Source organism: Odontesthes bonariensis, chromosome 11 (assembly GCF_027942865.1).
Source record: "Odontesthes bonariensis isolate fOdoBon6 chromosome 11, fOdoBon6.hap1, whole genome shotgun sequence".
Lineage (NCBI taxonomy): Eukaryota > Metazoa > Chordata > Actinopteri > Atheriniformes > Atherinopsidae > Odontesthes > Odontesthes bonariensis.
Window position 1 is genome coordinate 26,857,264 of NC_134516.1, and position 18,989 is coordinate 26,876,252.

Sequence of the window (18,989 nt, forward strand, 5' to 3'; positions counted from 1 at the left end):
TCAGGAAACAAGGTCCTGAGACTCTCCCAAAACTAACTGTGACTTCAAAATAATTGTTTTATCAAGTCTGACCAAAGAACAGACTCAAAATAACCATGATGCTCAATTAAAGGTCCATCATTTGATCAAGACCAACAATGCAAAGCATTCAGTAGAACCCTGATAACATCCAGTTCTCATGCTAAGTCATAGCTAGCTCTGATGGACAACAGGCACTGCTGGGATTTGAACCCAGGATCTCCTGTTTACTAGACAGGCACTTTGACCAACTAAGCCACAGCGCCACATGGTTCATAAAACTGATGAAAGAATAAACAGCAGGAACTGGAGCCACCTCAGGAAGTGGTTTTTGTGATTCTGTACCTCAAGAATAGTTAAAGCCATGAGTAGAAGTGCCTCCAATTGGTTAAAAACTTCATCATATTTTGCAGATATTGTTGGGTTTTCAACTCAGACCCTGGTGTTCATGAGGAAGTCACTTTCACCAGTTACAGCCAGATCTCATGAAGCGGTGTACTTATTACACGCCAAGTCATTTACTGTGTTTTTACAAGGCTTTTTTATGCTTTTGCGTATTGTTTTTCGCTACATATTTCAAGGAAATGACGTCCTGCCCTCAGGAAAATTACACTCTGAAAGTATAAAATAGGCATAAATGAGACTTTAAAAGCTGTGTGCTAATTATACGCACTTTCATTAAAGCTGCAGTCGGCAGGTTTTCAAAATTCCAAGTCTAAAGTCGGAAAATTCGAACTGATACAACTTTCAGGTCCCTCCCCCAACCTCTAACAAGCTCCGAATCGCCCCCCAAACCCCTCCCCCTCTGTGGACAAGGTTGTGCACGTGAGTTCACACCAGTGTGCGCGCACACAAGCTGGGGGTAGACTCATGCTCAGCATGGAAGACGTGGTTGGTGACTGTTCTGCTCACATAATAGATAAATAATAAACCTAACGTTGGTTAAAAACAGCCGGGAGCACTCAATTTTTGCAAGCATGATTAAAGCTGCAGTCTGCGAGATTTGTTGTTGTCATACGTAAAGTCCTACTTTTTGGCATTTTAAGAGTTTACATGATCTATCAGAACGCTTGAAGTTGAAAACGGTGACCTCCGTAGTAGCAAAATGCAAGAAATGCTTATTTTTTAACCGAAAAATAAAAAGTTATTCAACTTCCTGTCCCGCCCCTTCAAAACACATGAGAACTCGTGTACGTAGACGTGCACGCCAGATGCGCCTACACGACTCCTCATTCATCAACTCACCTGTCATTTGCGATCATGGAAGACACAGTAAGTAGACTAGCCCGTAATGAAGTTCAATAGTCTAGATAAATAAGCGTGGGGACGAGCCTACCTTGTATCGCGCGTGCATAATCGGTGATTGACAGGCAGCAGAGCCCAGCTCGTAAACCTGATTGGTTACCTTTTACCGGTCTGGTCTGCAATTTTGTAAACAAACCTGCTGGCTTTGGAGGGACCTAGCGGGACATATAGGGGACCTAGAGAACTCATTTTTTTTGTATTGGGGTATTTAATGTACTACTTTCAGAATCCCCGGACAGTTCCAGGCATTATGCTTGAAAAAGAGTTGCAGACTGCAGCTTTAAAGGCTTCAGTAGGAACTACAGAATTCGGGATTTTTCCTAAACAGCCTATTTAATATTCTAAAAAAGTTGCCGACGACAGCTTTAAAGCGGCAGTCGGCAACTTTTTTTTAGTCATATTAGCTTGAACTGTCATGGGATTCTGGAAGTAGAATATTAAATAGGCTGTTTAGGAAAAATAACGAAATCTGTAGCTCCCTCTGAAGCCTGTAATCATACTTGCAGAAACCGAGCGCTCCCGGCTGTTTTTAACCAATCACGTTAGGGTGGAGGAATCCTACCTGTCAATCACAGCTTGTGCACACGCTGCTGAAGCGTGAGTCTGGCCTAGCTTGTGTGCGCTCACACTGGTGCAGGGCTCTCAAGTCTCACGCAATGAGCGTGAGACACACGCATTTCAACAAGTTCACACGCTCACACGCCACACATGCCATTTCTCACGCTGAGAAATGATCAACTTCGTCGCACAGAAATTCTAATGGCCGATACTATAAACGAGTCAATGGCAGGTTACTGTGCGCTCGTACAGCTCAGAACTATAGCTCTGGTAAAGCTGTCTTGATTTAGCAACCCATCGGCAAATCACAAAATAGAATTTCTCAGCCAATCAGAAAACAGAATTTCTTGTTGCCGGGTGTGAAATAGCTTTCAGCTGCAAGCACGCGTCCCATGAATGCACAGCGGACATAGCCTATAATGCTCTGAATGCGTGCAGAAGTTGTAGACGAGCTGGAGGTGGAAGAGAACCGTCAGGATCATCAGCAGGTCATATCTTCATTTATTTGAATCTTTTATTAGTTACTATAGTTTTCCTACTCCTTGTAAAAGACCAATACCTGCCGATTAAAGTGTTCGTTGGCGTGGTAGACCTAAATATTCAGCACACACCCTTTGACATGAGCAACTTAATGAAAAATGAAAAATATGTAGGAGTGTAATTAGGCTTCCGTGGTTAATTCTTTTCAAAGGTGACTGGTATGAGCAGATTCCCAATAAGGCTATCTACAATTGCCAAACTGGTATTAGTTCTGCCGCACTGAAATGCTGATTCAGAGAGGGTTTTTTCCATGGTGGGGCTCAATAAAACCAAGACCAGGAACACGTTGGCTCTGAATGGAACTCTGTCATCCATCATGACTGTGAAAATGGCTGACATTGAGCCACAGTGCTTTAAATGGGAGCCCCCAATATCAGTCATCAAGCATCAAAATCTGCCAAAAACACTTACAACAACACTCATAAACAAACACATACAGAGAGGGACTGCTCAAGGGGCCCATTTGGGGTTATGTTTGTTTTTCTTAATTTAATTTGTCTGTTTTTTTTGTTTGTTAAGACTTTGCATACCTAAAACAATTTATTTTAAAATATAGCAGAATTTAGTGTAAAAGTGAAGATTTGTGATTTTGGTATGAATAAAACAATTTCTTTGTTCTTTAAGTAGCTAGTTTATGGCGATGGGATACTGCAAGGGACCCCCCCCCCCCCAAAAAAAAAAAAACCGAAAGAAACCCCCCCACGCACATGGCCCGGCCCCTGCCCCGCCCGAATCTCACTCCAAGCAAACTTGAAAACTTGAGAGCCCTGCACTGGTGTGAACTCATGTGCACAACCGCGTCCACAGAGGGGGAGGGGTTTGGGGGGCGATTCGGAGCTTGTTAGAGGTTGAGGGAGGGACCTGAAAGTTGTGTCAGTTCAAATTTTCCGACTTTAGACTCGGAATTTTGAAAACTTGCCGACTGCAGCTTTAAGTGGACCAGTGAAAAGTCATAGCTTGCTCTGAAGGCCCACAGGCACTGCTGGGATTTGAACCCAGGATCTTCTGTTTACTAGACAGGCACTTTGACCAACTAAGCCACAGCGCCACATGGTTTGTAAAACTGATGAAGGAATAAAGAGATGGAGCTGGATCAATTTCAGGAAATGAGCTCCAGAGACTCTCCCAAAACTAACTGTGACTTCTAAAAAACTTTTTTATGAAGTCTGACCAAAGAACAGACTCATAATAACCATGATGCTCATTGAAAGGTCCATCATTGGATGAAGACCAACAATGCAAAGAATTCAGTAGAACTCTGCTAACAACAGATTCTCACACTAAGTCATAGTCAGCTCTGAAGGACCACAGGCACTGCTAGGATTTGAACCCAGGATCTCCTGTTTACTAGACAGGCACTTTGACCAACTAAGCCACAGCGCCACATGGTTCATAAAACTGATGAAAGAATAAAGAGCAGGAACTGAAACCCAGTTCAGAAGTCTGGAAGTTTTGGAAGTCCTGAGGGGTGTTCCACGAAGCTGGATTCACAGAAAGCCTGGCTTTTCTCGATAGTTCTGGCTAATCTAAGAGAGAGTTCCGCTCCACCAACGTGGCTCTTTTCTTTCAGTTGCTCTTTCCAGCTCTCTGCCTCTTTCAGAACTGACTGATATTCACTTTCTGCTGCTTTCAGAGTTTCACACAATCCTGCAGTGACTCGGTTGCACTGCTTGAGCTCCTGCTCACACTTTTGACGGAGATGCCGCTCACACGTCAAACAGTTTTGCACCTTCTTTAGTTTTTCCTCAGTCATGGAGCAGCCGCTCTCTGCTGCCACTCTTCTGTCTTTTTCTCCTGTCAGAAAGAAATGTTTCTTCAGCAGCTTTGTCCTCAGAATATCCATCCCATGCTATAAATAGCTGATCTTGTCATTCTTCTGTCGGTAAGAGTTCTGTCATTTCTCTGATCCATAATCTCGGTCGGCAGCAGAGGCGTTAGAGGGAATCCCCTCGGTTTGTCAAACTGGAAACTTCCACTTGACTGGAGGAACTACGGAGGCCTGGAGATGATCCTGCAGGAGCTGGACATCCTCTGAGTGAGGAGTCCCAGCTGCAGCAGAGACCTGGGATTGTTCTTTTTCCAACAGTTGCTGGGTTCCTCATAACTTTCCTTACTGCCAAAAGTAATGGGACACGTGTAGAAACCCTCGGGCAAATCGTCGTCTGCCATGTCACACCACTGAAGTGGAGGAGATGATTTCTTGGTTTGACTCATTTTGCTTGTTGTTTATCAGTACTTAAAATCACATTTTTTTAAGATAGCAAGTAAGCATTGTTTCTAAGTGCTTGTTAAAATGATTATTTAAGATAGTAATTAAGTGTTTTTTAGGCGATGTGAAAACCGTTTGCTGTGACTTTCAAATCTGCTTCAGAAACTGGACGTGTTTCTTCAGATAAACTCCTGACCAGCTGTGAAAAAGCAGTGAAAATGTCTGGCCTGTAGAAACTTTGTGATGTCAAACAAGATCAGAGATGACATCGATTGTGATGTCACCACAGTGATGACATCACAGCTTTGTGAAGGCTTCTGTTCTGTCTCTTCTGGTCTGTGGTTCCAACCACAGATTCTGGATGGAAGTGAAGTCCGGATTCCAGAATGTTGATTTGTGTTCTCTGTTAATCTCTGGACGACTTCAGCTGATTACTTCCTGTCACTGTCACGTTGGAAGGTCCACTTCTGCCAGTTTTTCAGCAGCCAGTATCATGTTTTCCACCAGCAGTGTTTCCCAAGACAGAATAATGTCAGTTTGTTTCAAATGTTGCCAAAATAAACTATTACGATTACAACAAATGTCATCTCAGGGCACTTCAGTAATAAAGTCTAATTCAGGCATATTGGAGTTCAATTCATTGTAATTATAATCCAATTCATTCAATTCAGAATGAATCCAATTCATTCATACAGAGCAATTCAAAAACTATTTCCTCGCTAAGGAAACCAACAGATGGCACTGAACTTGCACTATTTCTAATTAGATATAACTTTTTAATAGTTCTAAGATCATAACTTTCTGGCTTTATTTGCATTTTACAAAGAGTCCCGAGTAATTATGAAAGTGGGGTTTTAATTTGAAGAAAAAGCCTCAAAATAAAGTGATTTTTAGGAGTATGCAGGGATTCATTTCCATCTAATGAACGGGTCAGTTATATTAAACAGTGGGCCGTGTGAGCAGCAATCAGGGGAGTAAGGAGTTCACAGATCATAGACAGAGGCAACCGTCCAACTATTCAAAGCTTTTAAAATGAGTAATAAAATCTGACAGGTAACCAGGGAAGGAAGTCCTTTAATCCTGGAAATATTCTCCAGGTGATAGTCGGCTGACTTCCTAACTGAGCTGATCTGGCTGCTGAAGCTCAGCTCTGAGTCCATAATAGCCGCTTTCGGACTGTAGGAACCTTTGGCAGTTCTAATAACCTTTTAATCCGCGGGGCCGTTTTCTCCCGTGTTCGTACATACAGGAACTCGGGGCTTTCTCCCTTAGTTCCTATAACTATTTAGCTCCTTCTCCGAGGTCGGGTCTTTTCATAGTTCTATAGAACTAATCTAACGAAGGTGTGTGGTGGTCGGTAGCTACGCCCCATGTCATGCTATCACGGCTGAGGTTACATGCTGCCATTCCGACATACCGACATTCCGACATTGACGTTCAATTGTCGGAATGGTGACATTTTTTTAAGAAATGAAACGTCCCGTCATTCCGAATTTCATTTTTTCTTTTGTCGGAATGGCGGTATGATTTTTTCTTTTCAACATACCACCACTCCGACACGCGATTTCAGCACTACACGCGTGGACAGCTCGCCATGCAATAATAGGGCTGCACATGCCCGAGAGAGAGACATTCCAACACGCAAGTCAAGCAAGACTGATCGCACCCACTCAGAAATTTACTGATGATGAGGGCTGACGAGGGGCTCGTTGTGTAGCCAATATTTCATTTGGCAGTGTAAAACGGATGCTATTTGTTTTTGTGACAATTGCCTCCATTTATTTTACCTTAAACCACTGAGAATGCTGTCAAAGTGAAGCGGAGATGCGCATCGCAAAGACAGCACAGCACCAGAAAACCAGCAAATGCAATGTTTAGCCTATGTTACCGTGGGAGTTAAGATGCAAAAATTCGATATTAGGCCTATAAAAATCAAATGTAGGCCTAATTCAACGAAAAGCTTCATGACGTATTTCAGTCATTAACAAGATCGCGGCCCACACAGAATCGGAGATGACTTCAATTAATTCATGCATGCCTTGTGCTTGTGGAGGGGACAGCAGGTTAGATAAATGCACGTGGCTGCAAAAGGAATACCAAATTTAAATGTTGGTTTCAGTTTTCAATTGGGGTGCGCAGAGTTACAATCTTCATCGCGCATTCAAGGCTGTGACAACTGTCGGAAGACACGCAACCTGCTGTTGTTAAAAATATTGCCCGTCGACATCTCCACAAAGGAAGGTGAGCCCCGATCTTAAGGGATAAACTCACACAGAACTTCGTAAAAAGAGCGTAAAAAGAGCAACGGTTAAAGAAACCAGTGGGCACCTTAAAGTGCAATCCTCATACAATCACTATGCAAACAAACAACACAACAACAAGATCCACATCAACAACAGCATTTTATTAACTTTTCATTCAAAATTAGGTGAATACAACTAAAATTAGCAACAAAAAAACAATAATAACTGCGTTCAAGTATTTAAAACATTACAAGAATATTACTGGGCATGTATTGTTGTAATGTTTTAAATACTTGAACGCAGTTTTTCTAGAGAATATAATTGTTTTGTATATGGGATTATTCTCCATCGACTCTTTTGGGCTTTCACATGCGCGAGCCTACAACCAGCCGGTGAGTGACATGCTGTTTATAAAGTTGTTTTGTAACGTCCCCATGCCAGTAATGTGAGAACCATGCATATGGTTTTGATGGTAAGGCTTGTGACTTTATTGTCGGATGGGTTATAAAGTGGTGTGACGTTTCTGCAGTGTGCAAGTTGTTGTTTTACGTAGAAGGGTTAGCACTTGCCCCTTAGCCACCACGTATTAGCCTCGCATGACATGCTGTGCGGACAGAGCGATCTTCACACAGGGAGCGCAGATGTGCACCTCTCTGTGTCCTACTATCAGTATTTGACAACCTCTAGCAATGGAAACACGCTTCAAATGCCCCGGAGTTCCCCTTTAACACTAGACCAACAAGAGCTACATCTCCGACTCTACAGGCCTCAGTTAACTTGTTAAATGTGTGAGTGGGTCAGTGTGAAAACTCAACATCTAGGATGTTATTTCCAGCTTCTACGTTTAACTGAAATAGAAAATCTGAGAATTACGACAATTTGGGTAGAGCTATTTTACGACAGTAAAATATTTGGCAGTGACTAAGTGCCTTTAGCACAGACAGGAGGGTGGAGGCGAGAGGAGACAATGAGGCTGATACCAGAGCAACCAGATGAGCCTCCAGCGTCCACCTGTCCTGATAGTCCCTCACAAGCAGCTGTCTGTTGTTAGCACGTTAAGCTTTGATTGGTCTGGGCTGGTCTGTGGCATTATTTATAAACCTTCACCCTTGCTGTTTCCTCTCATAGCTTGTTTTCACCATGACAGCTGCTGGGTTCTTCCTGAGGTATAAGCACAAGCTGTCTTTACAGTTTTTGTTTGATTGGAAACATTAGTTAATATTGCATTCTTACTCTTTGTTGTACATAATTTCAGGGTTTCCCTCTTTGCCTTGTTGACTGCTGCTACATGGGGTTTTCCCACTAAAGGTGTGCTATCATCTGTTGTGGTAAAACATTACATGCTTGCTTGAATTAGCTTCTGCTAAACTTGTTCTCATGCACCCAGGTTCAAAATCAGCAGGCCAGAGCAGCAGCGGCACAAGAGCTGCAGGTAATTTTGGCTCTTACCAGGGAGCAGCCGCTGGCCGCCCGGTGACCGTGCCCTACACTGCTTCCAGTGACGTTTATATGGCGACACCTGTGCTATCTTCTGGTGTAAGTCAACCTGTTCTTCAGGCAGACCCAAGATTCAGTGGCTATGGCTCATTTGTGCCAACGCAACTGGTTGTCCAAGCTCCCGGTTTCGTCCAAGCTCCTGGCTTTGTCCAAGGTGCTCTTCAGGGAGACCCAAGATTCAGCAGCTCTGGCTCCGTTGTGCCCGTGCAAATGGCTGTGCAAGCTCCTGGTGTCCCACAGGCTGTTCAGACGGGTCCAGCATTGAGCAGCTTGAGCTCTGGCCTGCCTGCAACAGGATACTCTACTGTCACTTATGTGCCTGTTGACGTAGGATCTGACGCTGGTGCTCTGCAACCTGGAGCTGCCCAATCTGGACCACAAGGTAAATCTTCTGCTTGGACTGTAGATGGCCCAAAATATGTTTGGAAGCCTAAAGGTGTCTGTGTGTTTTCATGTAGTCACTAGCAAATTTTGCCGAACTCTATTCTGAAGCTGAAACCTGCTGTGTTTGAATTGTAAAAAATTCAGAACATGTGTATTAAAACAAAATGATGCTCAGGTGTGTAATGGCTCCCTTCTGCTTGGAGGAAAGGCCCTTCACTTTAAGCAGCCTTAATGGGGCACCAAAGAGAACCCGAGCATTGCACCTGTACTTTTCATTTGGCCTGCTCAAAATCTCTGGAGAGGGGGTTGAGCTTTTAACTTTACATCCTAGGAAACTGATGTCAACACTCTGTGCTATCAGAACTTCTGCTGTGAAAAGGACTAATTGTGAAATGTCTCCACACAGAAACCCAGTGGGCTATTGCTCCCTCAGTCTTTGAGGATGCGTCAGCCCAAGCCCTCAGCCTCACTGACGTTCTCCCTGCAGCCCCTCTGTCACCACCTGGCCCTGTCCTCCAGTCAGGGGAGACCTCCAGTGTCACCAAGGAAGCTGAACTCGGGAATTACCAGCAGCAGACGGAGGAATTCGGCTACCCGGATGACCGCCAAGGGTCTGGACCGGGATCTGCAACCGTATTGGTGCCACGCTTTGGTGTGGGTGGATCTCCTGACTTTGACTACAGGCTTTTGTATGGCTTGTACCCCTCTGGAACCTACAGCACCTTCAGCCAGCAGCATGAGAAGGGCAAAGACTACTTTCAGGATGTCCACTACTTGAAGGAGCATATTACTGACAGCCATGGTTCTGGGCAGCAGAAAAAGTTCTTCCCTAGTGCCCGCTAGAGCTGAACATGATGTGCAGAGGGTATGTTGAGTGGTACCTGCAAATGTCTTTATCTCAATGCTCTAACTAATCTGGTTCTGTTTCAGATTGGAAAGCTGAATCCCAACGGCACAAGATTCTTTTTAGTCTTTGAATAAAATCTTGTCAAATGATCTTGCTTCAGAATGATTGACTAAGGGAAACAATGTCCTGTCTACACCATCTGGGTTCAAGGCAAATGGCAGGCATCACCTGTCATATTTGACTCGGACGTTCTGCTTTTGGTTTCAAACATGGCTTCTCAAAGCTCTGCATCTTGAGAGGAATTGCTATGGAAGTGTTAAATGGTTGCTCAATTGACTATAGCGATCAGCTACAGCATCCTTTACAGCCATTTCTCTACACCTGTACATGGTTGCCAGACAACCCCTTCTATGGGTTGCTGAGTGCACTGTAGCCAACCTGAAGGCTTGCCAAACAAACGTTGTGCTTGAAATACTTGGCTGGATACTCCTTAAATATTCTTCTGCAGTTGAGCCACAGCTCAACTTGTTTCTAAAGTTAACAGACTTAACTACTTGTATAGGTGGTTTATTCAAGTTGAAACATTTAACAATTTTTGTTTCATGTTATGCAAAGTCTATTTTCTTGAATATTTTAAAGATGTAACCTCATGTTGCTGGTCGACTGATATGCTAACTGTAGCTCGTATACAACTGTCAAGGCTTCTAAATTTTTCCATCAACTGACCAAAATCTGAAGTATTTTCAGGCGGGGCTTTATATATATTTTGGGGGTTAAAATCACTTTCTTTGTGTCTGCAGTCAAGTTGGGCCCTGAACTTTCTGCCATCCAGTGAATCAACTTTCAGCAGTGACGCTTAACCAGACGGTGTGACTCCTGTGACCTGACCCCGTCATGCAGTGTGCCGACTCAAGGCAGACGGCGGCTGCGCAGATGTTTTTCAACATTCGAATATTAATTTTCACTTTTTTTTTTTTTTTTTTTTTTAAAACCTATTCAAATGTAGAATATTCTTTGACCACCCTACCCTGTACCACTCTACTATTGTACTTTAATAGGCAACTTGTTGCCTTTCTACTCTGTAATGGCAGGTTGTGCCAGAACATGCCTATTGATGTTGCATCCTCTGAATGCAATAAAGAATTACAGTAGTCAAATCCTGCAGTAACAAATGCATGGAGCAGTTTTACTGCATCACTAAGACAGGATGTTCCTGATTTTAACAATATTACAAAGGTGAAAGAAGGCAGTCCTAGAAACCTGTTTTATGTGCATTGAATGATAAATTCTGGTCAAAAATAACTCCAAGGTTCCTCACTGGAACTCTTACCATCCATTTACTTTACTCAATGTATCTAGTTTAGGGTAGTGGAAGCCTTTAGCCCAGTGATACTATTTTTTTTCCACAAGAGCCACATTGGCAGAGCAAAATCAAGGGAAGAGCCACTTTTATGACAACATACTAAGTCCCCTTTTGCAAATATGCATTTCTACATATAAAACATCCCACAAAAGAAACAACACAGCCAATACATTTTCAATTAAGACCGCAATTACCTGAATACTGGAATCCTTAATACTCAATACTGGAAGCTGGCATGCATGTCCTTGACTTTCTTCATGTTGTATTTGTAGTTTGTTGCAATCATAGTGAGACATTCAAGATGAGCATGGTTTAGTCCTTTTTTAACTAAAAACCGACCCATTGTGCCTGCATCTCACTAATGGAGCTAGCGTGCACTGCGGTCAAGTGTGACGGTGGTTTAAGCGGGCTGCGTTGCCAGGTTTAACAGAGCCCCCTTTAGGAAACACCATTAAGCCTTAATAAAAATACTTCATACTGGGCAGTATTTGCTGTATGTTATTTGACAAAATTTGTTATTGTTGCCATATTGTTATAAGCTACTATGCGAGTGCAAGCCACCAATTAAAGCTTGAGGAGCCGCATAATGAGTATCTCAGCTTTAGCCTATCCCTGATGCCAATTGAAAGAGTCAGGGTACACCCTGGACAGCTCTCCAGTCCACTCTGCAAAAGGTCTAATAATTTCCACACTTCCATTCACTGAGACTCTGCTAGAACTGTTTGGAGACCTTTTCTAGAGGGCCGTATCAGAGAGCCTACTGTGGGAGAGCACTTTGAAAGTTTGATTGTGCCAACTATTGCTAGTTTAATAGCAAGTGATCTGAATCGAAGGAGTTAAAAAATATTTTGCAAATTGATCATGTAGCTTTGCACTCGAGGGAATATGAAAAGGCATCTTCCACATGTAGTAGAAGATCAGGAAAACAAAAACAGAGGAGATATTTAAGTCTTGTGTAGGATGAAAACCAACATGGGAAGATGTGATGCCATGTTAAGGACCGAGTCTGTATGAAGCACAGTGTCATTGCCCTCCAGCTGGTGTCCCAGGTGAGATGAACAAAGGCCGCACACACAGGGGGCAAGTCGAGACAGTTGGTTAAGAGGGATGTACGGCTCTGATGAGGCACACAGAAGACACCAAGTGGTGCCAAGCAGAGGGGCAAGGCTACGTAGCATAGGCTAATGAGTCACATGCAATTAAAGCTTGGAAAAGGCCAGCGAGTGCAGATGAAACTGAAACACCTTCATGGTGCAAGGTCAAGCAGGGCCACTGTACTGAGCTTCATAGCCTTACTTGATGGGGGCGTGATGGCGCCAGTGTGTGTGGCCTGCCGTCCGCTGCTGTCAGCTCTCGTGTGTCTCTCTGTGTTTGTCTTGATGTTGTTTTGTGTGACAATCAAAGTGGACGATCTGCTCGTCTATGACCGACAGTCTCTCCTCGGCATCCGCACAAACTTTGAAGATGTGTTGCGTTGGAGTTATGGTGGACGGAGTCCTCCTCCCCCTCTACTTTCTTTGGATTTACCTGCGTGCATACTCCGCGGACCTGACCTGAAGCTGTGCCGAAGCCGTAAACGTCGGGGCAAGCGCAGTGGTCGACTGGTGAAGCTGAAAATCCATCTGTCGCTGACTGCTGGATCAAGTCGTCGGACCAGAGCACTGGATTTTCCTCCCGATCGCAGCCTGACTGTGTCACGGCGCTCCTTGGAACCTGCGTACACCTGGCTGAGAACCGTCGTCGCTCCCCCCGAGGCCTGCCACACCCAACGCCCCCGTTCACCTCGGCTCCGCAGAGGAGGGGTGAACCGCTGTCATCTCCGACCAGTGGGTCGGACACCCCGAAAGGACTGCGAACCAGCTCCCATCAGGGTTGCACTTGTGAATGCACGATCGCTGTGTAACAAGACTTTCATCCTAAATGACTTCTTCAAATCGCACCAGTTGGATTTGCTGTGCGTCACAGAAACCTGGCTGAGCCCAGGTGAGCTGAGCCTCCTGACGGAGCTTTTACCTGCAAACTGTTCTCTTTTAAACGCACCAAGGACTACAGGTCGTGGTGGCGGTTTGGCGTCTGTTTTCAAAAACTCTTTGAAATGCAAGTCTCGATGGCGCAGTACGCAAGTTTTGAAATGAATGCGTTCGAACTGATCTTCCCCCAATCCCTGCTATGCGCTGTGGTGTACCGTCCCCCAAAATACAATAAGGATTTTATATAAGATTTCTCCCAGTTTTTGTCGGGGGTCATGACCAAAAATGATCGTGTGCTTTTAATGGGTGACTTCAACATTCACGTTTGCTGTCCGTCCAAGCCACTGTCAACTGACTTTTTAAACCTTATTGACTCTTTTAATCTTGCCCAGTCAGTGTCGGGCCCTACCCAAATACTGGGGCACACATTGGATCTGGTTTTATCTTATGGGCTTATCGTGAAAACCTGAACACTCTTGACACTGTATTCTCCGATCACATGCCGATAATATTTGAAGTCCCCTGCCTTGTAAATGTTTGAAGTGCGCGCGCCTCTGTGCGTCGGCAACGCATTATTAACTCCACCTCAGTTTCCTGTTTCTCTGTTGCTTTCAATAATGCTGCTGAGCCTCATGACCCCGCTGCTTGCTGTGACGTTGAGCAGCTGACTGCATCTTTCTATTCGACTTGTAATAACATCCTGGACTGCGTTGCACCTTTTAAAACCCTGCGCCCTAAAGGCAAGAAACAGCCTTGGCTGACTGACACTACACGCGCTGTCAGACGAGAGTGCAGGAGGGCGGAGCGCAAATGGAAAAAAGACAGATTACACGTGTCACTAGACATTCTTAAAGGGATAGTTCGGGATATTTGACATGAATCTGTATGGCATCACCATAACCAGTGTCGTGCATTCAAACTGACTTACCCCCGACAGTGTCCTGTGAGTCGAGTTCTTGTCCAGTGTTGGTCAAGGCGAAAGTAGTCCGGCTTGTTTGCTGGGGTCAAGAAATTAGCGCGTTTTTCTTCCCAAAACAGTATGTGTGCTAAAGAGTGATTTATTTCATCACAAAAACCGAAGCCGGCAAAAGTCACTCCTCGTTATCACTTGGGCCCTATACTGTCTCTCATTGTGTATCAGTGCGCACGTCATTCTGACCGCGAGCTGTGCGCACGAGTTCACTGTTTACTGCTCGGGAAGATGTCTGACAACGAGAGCGACGAGGAACATATTGACTTCCGTTCAGAGCCAAGGGGGTATCTTTATGAACCCGTTTATACTGAGGAGGAAGTTCGCCAAATGGACTTAGATCGGGCAGAAAGAGAGAGGGTGGACAGAGAAGTGATGGAAACAGAAGCTGGAGCCACTGCTGGAGCTGCGATACCCAGGGTGGCCGACAAATCCTGGTGCACTTGTTTGAGGTGCGAAGTAATGCAGACAGAGGTGGAATGTTACTGCTGCCACGAGTGGGATTTAGTTATGCCCCAGATACAAAACCTTTCCATAGATGAGGATGTCGGCGGCTGCGGGACAGCTGCTGCCTGCATCACAAATAACGGTGACTTCCCTGCACTCCTGAATGCAGGCGTCTGAGAACTTTTTTCCATGTTCCCAAGATCAACTGGAAGAGGCGTCCCAGACCAGCTGGACCCGATGGCCAGTTGTCTGCAGAGTAAGACAGTGTTGAGCACTGCCAAAGAACAGAAATCTCGTGCGCACAGCTCGCGGTCAGAATGACGTGCGCACTGATACACAATGAGAGACAGTAGGGCCCAAGTGATAACGAGGAGTGACTTTTGCCGGCTTCGGTTTTTGTGATGAAATAAATCACTCTTTAGCACACGTACTGTTTTGGGAAGAAAAACGCGCTAATTTCTTGACCACAGCAAACAAGCCGGACTACTTTCGCCTTGACCAACACTGGACAAGAACTCGGCTCACAGGACACTGTCGGGGGTAAGTCAGTTTGAATGCACGACACTGGTTATGGTGATGCCATACAGATCCATGTCAAATATCCCGAACTATCCCTTTAAGGAAACCTGGACAAAATACCAGAGAACTGTCAAATCCAAAAAGAACAAGTATTTCTCATACATTGTCCAGCGAAATAGGGATAAACCGCATATTCTGTTTAGCACTATAAATAGTGCTCTCAACCTTAGCCAGCATGTGGAGCTAGACACTTCCTCAGTAACTGCTGCCGATTTTTTAAATTTTTTTGTCTCCAAAGTCACCAACATCAGAGCTATGATAACCCCCCCTCCTCTGACCCCTCTATCCCCATCACATCCACAGTAACTTTTGATCAGTTTGAATCTGTATCTCTGGCAAACTTAACCAAAACAATTGGCCAATTAAAATCTCCCTCTGGTCAATCGGATGTAGTGCCCCCATCTATTATCAAGCAAACACTTGAGTCCACAGGCTCCAGCATATTAAACATTATGAACTGTAGCCTTGCCTCAGGTTGTGTACCACAGTCTTTTAAGAATGCAGTAGTACAGCCACTCATCAAAAAACCTAATTTGGACAACACAATTCTCTCTAACTACCGACCCATCTCAAAGCTCCCCTTTTTATCCAAGGTCCTAGAGAAATTAGTACTACAGCAATTGCAATCTTTTCTTGACTCTCACTCTCATGGCATCCTGGAACCCCTCCAGTCTGGCTTTAAAGCACTCCACAGCACAGAATCAGCACTCCTCAAGGTTTTTAATGATCTTTTATTAGCTACTGACTCTGGTGACTCTGCAATTTTAATTTTACTTGACCTCACTGCTGCTTTTGATACGGTTAACCACAACATTTTAATTTCACACCTAGAGCACTGTGTTTGCATCAGAGGCACTGCCCTTCAATGGTTCACATCCTTCCTGGCAAACAGAAGCTTTTCTGTCTGTCTGAGGGATTCACTGTCCTCCTCTGCACCTCTCTCTTGTGGCGTGCCACAAGTATCCATTCTTGCCCCTCTACTCTTTTCCCTGTATATGCTCCCCCTTGGGTCTATTCTTAGAAAGTACCATGTATCTTTCCACTGCTATGCCGATGATACTCATATTTATATGCCTTTTAAAGAAAATGACCCCCAGTCCCTCAAACGCCTTCTCAACTGCTTGGAGGATATCAAAGCTTGGATGGCCCTTAATTTTCTAAATTTTAATGAAAAAAAAAATGAAGTTTTAGTGTTTCGTCCCAATACTTCCCCTGCCCCACCTATTGACCTAGGCCTTCTTGGACCCTATGTCAAAGACACGGCAAAAAACCTTGATGTGAACTTAGATCCAATTTTTAAAAGGGAGAAACAAATCAGTATGGTCGTAAAATCCAGTTTTTATCAACTAAGGCTTTTATCCAAGGTTAAACCTTTTTTATCTTTTAAAAACTTTGAAAATGTCAGCCATACCTTTGTCACCTCCCGCTTAGACTACTGCAACGCCCTATATGCCGGCATAAGTTCCACCTCTCTCACGCGGCTACAACTTGTCCAAAACGCAGTAGCCCGTCTTCTCACCAAGACACGAAGGCGTGAGCATATCACTCCTGTTCTTGCTGCCCTCCACTGGCGCCCCATACGATACAGGATAAATTTTAAGATTCTTTTGTTTTTAAAGCCCTACATGGTTTGGCACCCCCTTACCTAGCTGATCTTTTAAAAATCCAGAGCCACTCCAGGGCCCTCAGGTCAGCAGACAAACTGCATTTAGCCTTTGCAATTGTTGGCCCAAAACTGTGGAATGAGCTCCCTCTTCATATCCGCCTGGCTCCCACCTTGGCTGTTTTTAAAACAGATCTTAAAACCCATCTTTATGCCCAGGCTTTTATTTCTTTATGGTCCTAGTCTTTTAATCTCATCTGAGTCTTATTTAACCCCTTCTCTTTTATCCTTCTTATGTTCTGACAAGCTTGCTGCCTTCTGTTATTTCATTAGTTTAGCTTTACTTTATTGTAACTAAAGCATATCCATGCTTGTGCATCTTCTAGTCTTATTGTCTGTGTTGTTCATGTTCCTCAAGGCCTTCCTGTTAGCACTTTGGTCAGCTGCTATTGTTATTTTGGTCTGGGTTTGTGTAATGCAATTCAACCATGAGGAGAAGGAAACATGTTGTGGTGGAATTTAAAGCAGAAGTATTCAGTTTGCCCTTCAAAAGCAGAGTCAGCCTCAGTGGGTGTGGTGAAGACTCAAAGCTATGAAGTGAAAACAAATCTTGAGTTAAAGTATTCAATACACAGACCTCATTTTATTGGTCAAGTTTATTTTACCAGAGTTCAGCCACATGTTGGAATCTCCATGGAAGTGTCCATGAGAGTCACCTGCAGAAAACAGAAGGGGTCAGTATTGATACAGGAGTCTCAATACTTCAGACACTAGTCCAGCTTTACCTTAGTACAACTTCTGCCCTTTAGACCCAGTCTTGGCATCAGCGTGGTCAAAAGCATCCTGGGAGTATTTGGCGTACGAACTGGAGTCGCGGGCTCGTTGGTAGCCATTGCTGGACTGGACGACGTGGGATGAAGGGTATACAGTGCGCATCTCAGATGTGTCCTTAGGGACCTGGTCGGAGGTCCAGGCAGACTGTGGGAAAGAACTGTCGATCTTCAAGTTCATTAGGGCAGCAAGGAAACGAGCAAAGTCTGCGTCCTGCGCAGTAAAGCCAGCATTAGACCCAGAGGAGCCGCTGCCGTAGCCAGACCCAGAGGAGCCGCTGCCAGACCCAGAGGAGACGCTGCCAGACCCAGAGGAGCCGCCGCCGTAGCCAGACCCAGAGGAGCCGCTGCCAGACCCAGAGGAGCCGCTGCCGTACCCAGACGTGCTACTACCAGAGCCAGAGGACCCACTGTTTTGACCTGAGCCCAGAAATTAGTTGAAGCAAAGTATGACAGCATGGTTAGTCATGCTGTCAGTAGCCTCTGTATCACTGCCAATATGTTTAGTAACAATAAACAAAGCTAAAGGAGTATTTGCAGTTCAAGTGGGTCATTAAACCTGAAGTCTAATATATTGTAAGATTTGGTGCTGCATGATTAATATAGTTGCATACCCTCTGCCCTCTCATTCCTACCAACATCATGGGTTGAGCATGTCCAGACTAAACAACTTCCCATGTTGGCGGCCTTTATATAAACTGCACCTAAATGTTGATATACTTGCTTTTCTGGGGGGGATAACATGTTCCAATGCTGAAGAGCAGGACACAAAGCCAGGAAATCCTGTTTGGATTTCAAAAGAAAAGAAAGAAACTTTAGTATATTGGAGAACAAAAACCTAAACCATTAAACATGAAGACTCACCTGAAGAAAACCTTAAACAACATGTTGAACAAGACAAAACAGAAGCAACACAGTTCAGATAAAACTGGTCAAAAACAGCAATCTAGTGACTGCTGTTGAGAGAAGCTTTGTGCTGTAACTCATCTGAGGCTGCAGCTGACTTTATATTGGTGCTCTACCTGCTCTAATTACACTCATAAACCTCACCTGGGACCCAGTCAGATCGTGCTGCATTCAATTCAGCTCTGAAAATGAACACTTCTGACATTTAAAAAGGTTTGTTGCAACATGTGAGGAATGAACATGGGATGTTTTAAAGAAGGTGAATTACGCTTGGTCAGATACGGTTTTAAACATCTGGACCAAAGTCCTGCAGATCACTGTGGGCCCCTAATCTCTGGCTGGGGAGTGTGAGGGGAGTGACAGAGATTTGGTCTGAAGGACTCCAGGTCATAACCTCGGTTCTAATACGTCACAAAGACGTCACAGTCATGAAATTGGGGTCCAACACATCACTTGTCCACTTCACTAGTGGGAGCTGCTAGTTGGGTTTCAAGGGGAAAAAAGTGAGCTCAGCGTGACATAAGACTGGAGTCTTAGTAAGTTAACCTGCTGAGTTCTGGAAATAACTCTAAAATAATGTTGACTCCTTGGCAGGAATAAGGAGCTCTGCAGCTCTCTCATCCAGAGGATCTAGAAGCATGGATGTGTTTGGAACATAGCAGCGGGTGTATTCTTACTAAAGTCACGCTAACTGCCTTCTGCGCACTCTGAGATGTTTAA

The 18,989-nt window shown here is 44.4% G+C and overlaps 3 non-coding genes across 3 annotated transcripts; all 3 read right to left on the reverse strand.

The window, feature by feature from the left end:
• Positions 1–210: 210 nt before the first annotated feature.
• Positions 211–284, reverse strand: trnat-agu (transfer RNA threonine (anticodon AGU)). Its single transcript has one exon. It is a non-coding gene; the product is annotated as a tRNA-Thr (tRNA).
• Positions 285–3,395: 3,111 nt separating this feature from the next.
• On the reverse strand, positions 3,396–3,469 carry trnat-agu (transfer RNA threonine (anticodon AGU)). Its single transcript has one exon. It is a non-coding gene; the product is annotated as a tRNA-Thr (tRNA).
• A 261-nt stretch (positions 3,470–3,730) lies between these two features.
• Positions 3,731–3,804, reverse strand: trnat-agu (transfer RNA threonine (anticodon AGU)). The gene has a single exon. It is a non-coding gene; the product is annotated as a tRNA-Thr (tRNA).
• Between the last annotated feature and the right edge of the window lie 15,185 nt (positions 3,805–18,989).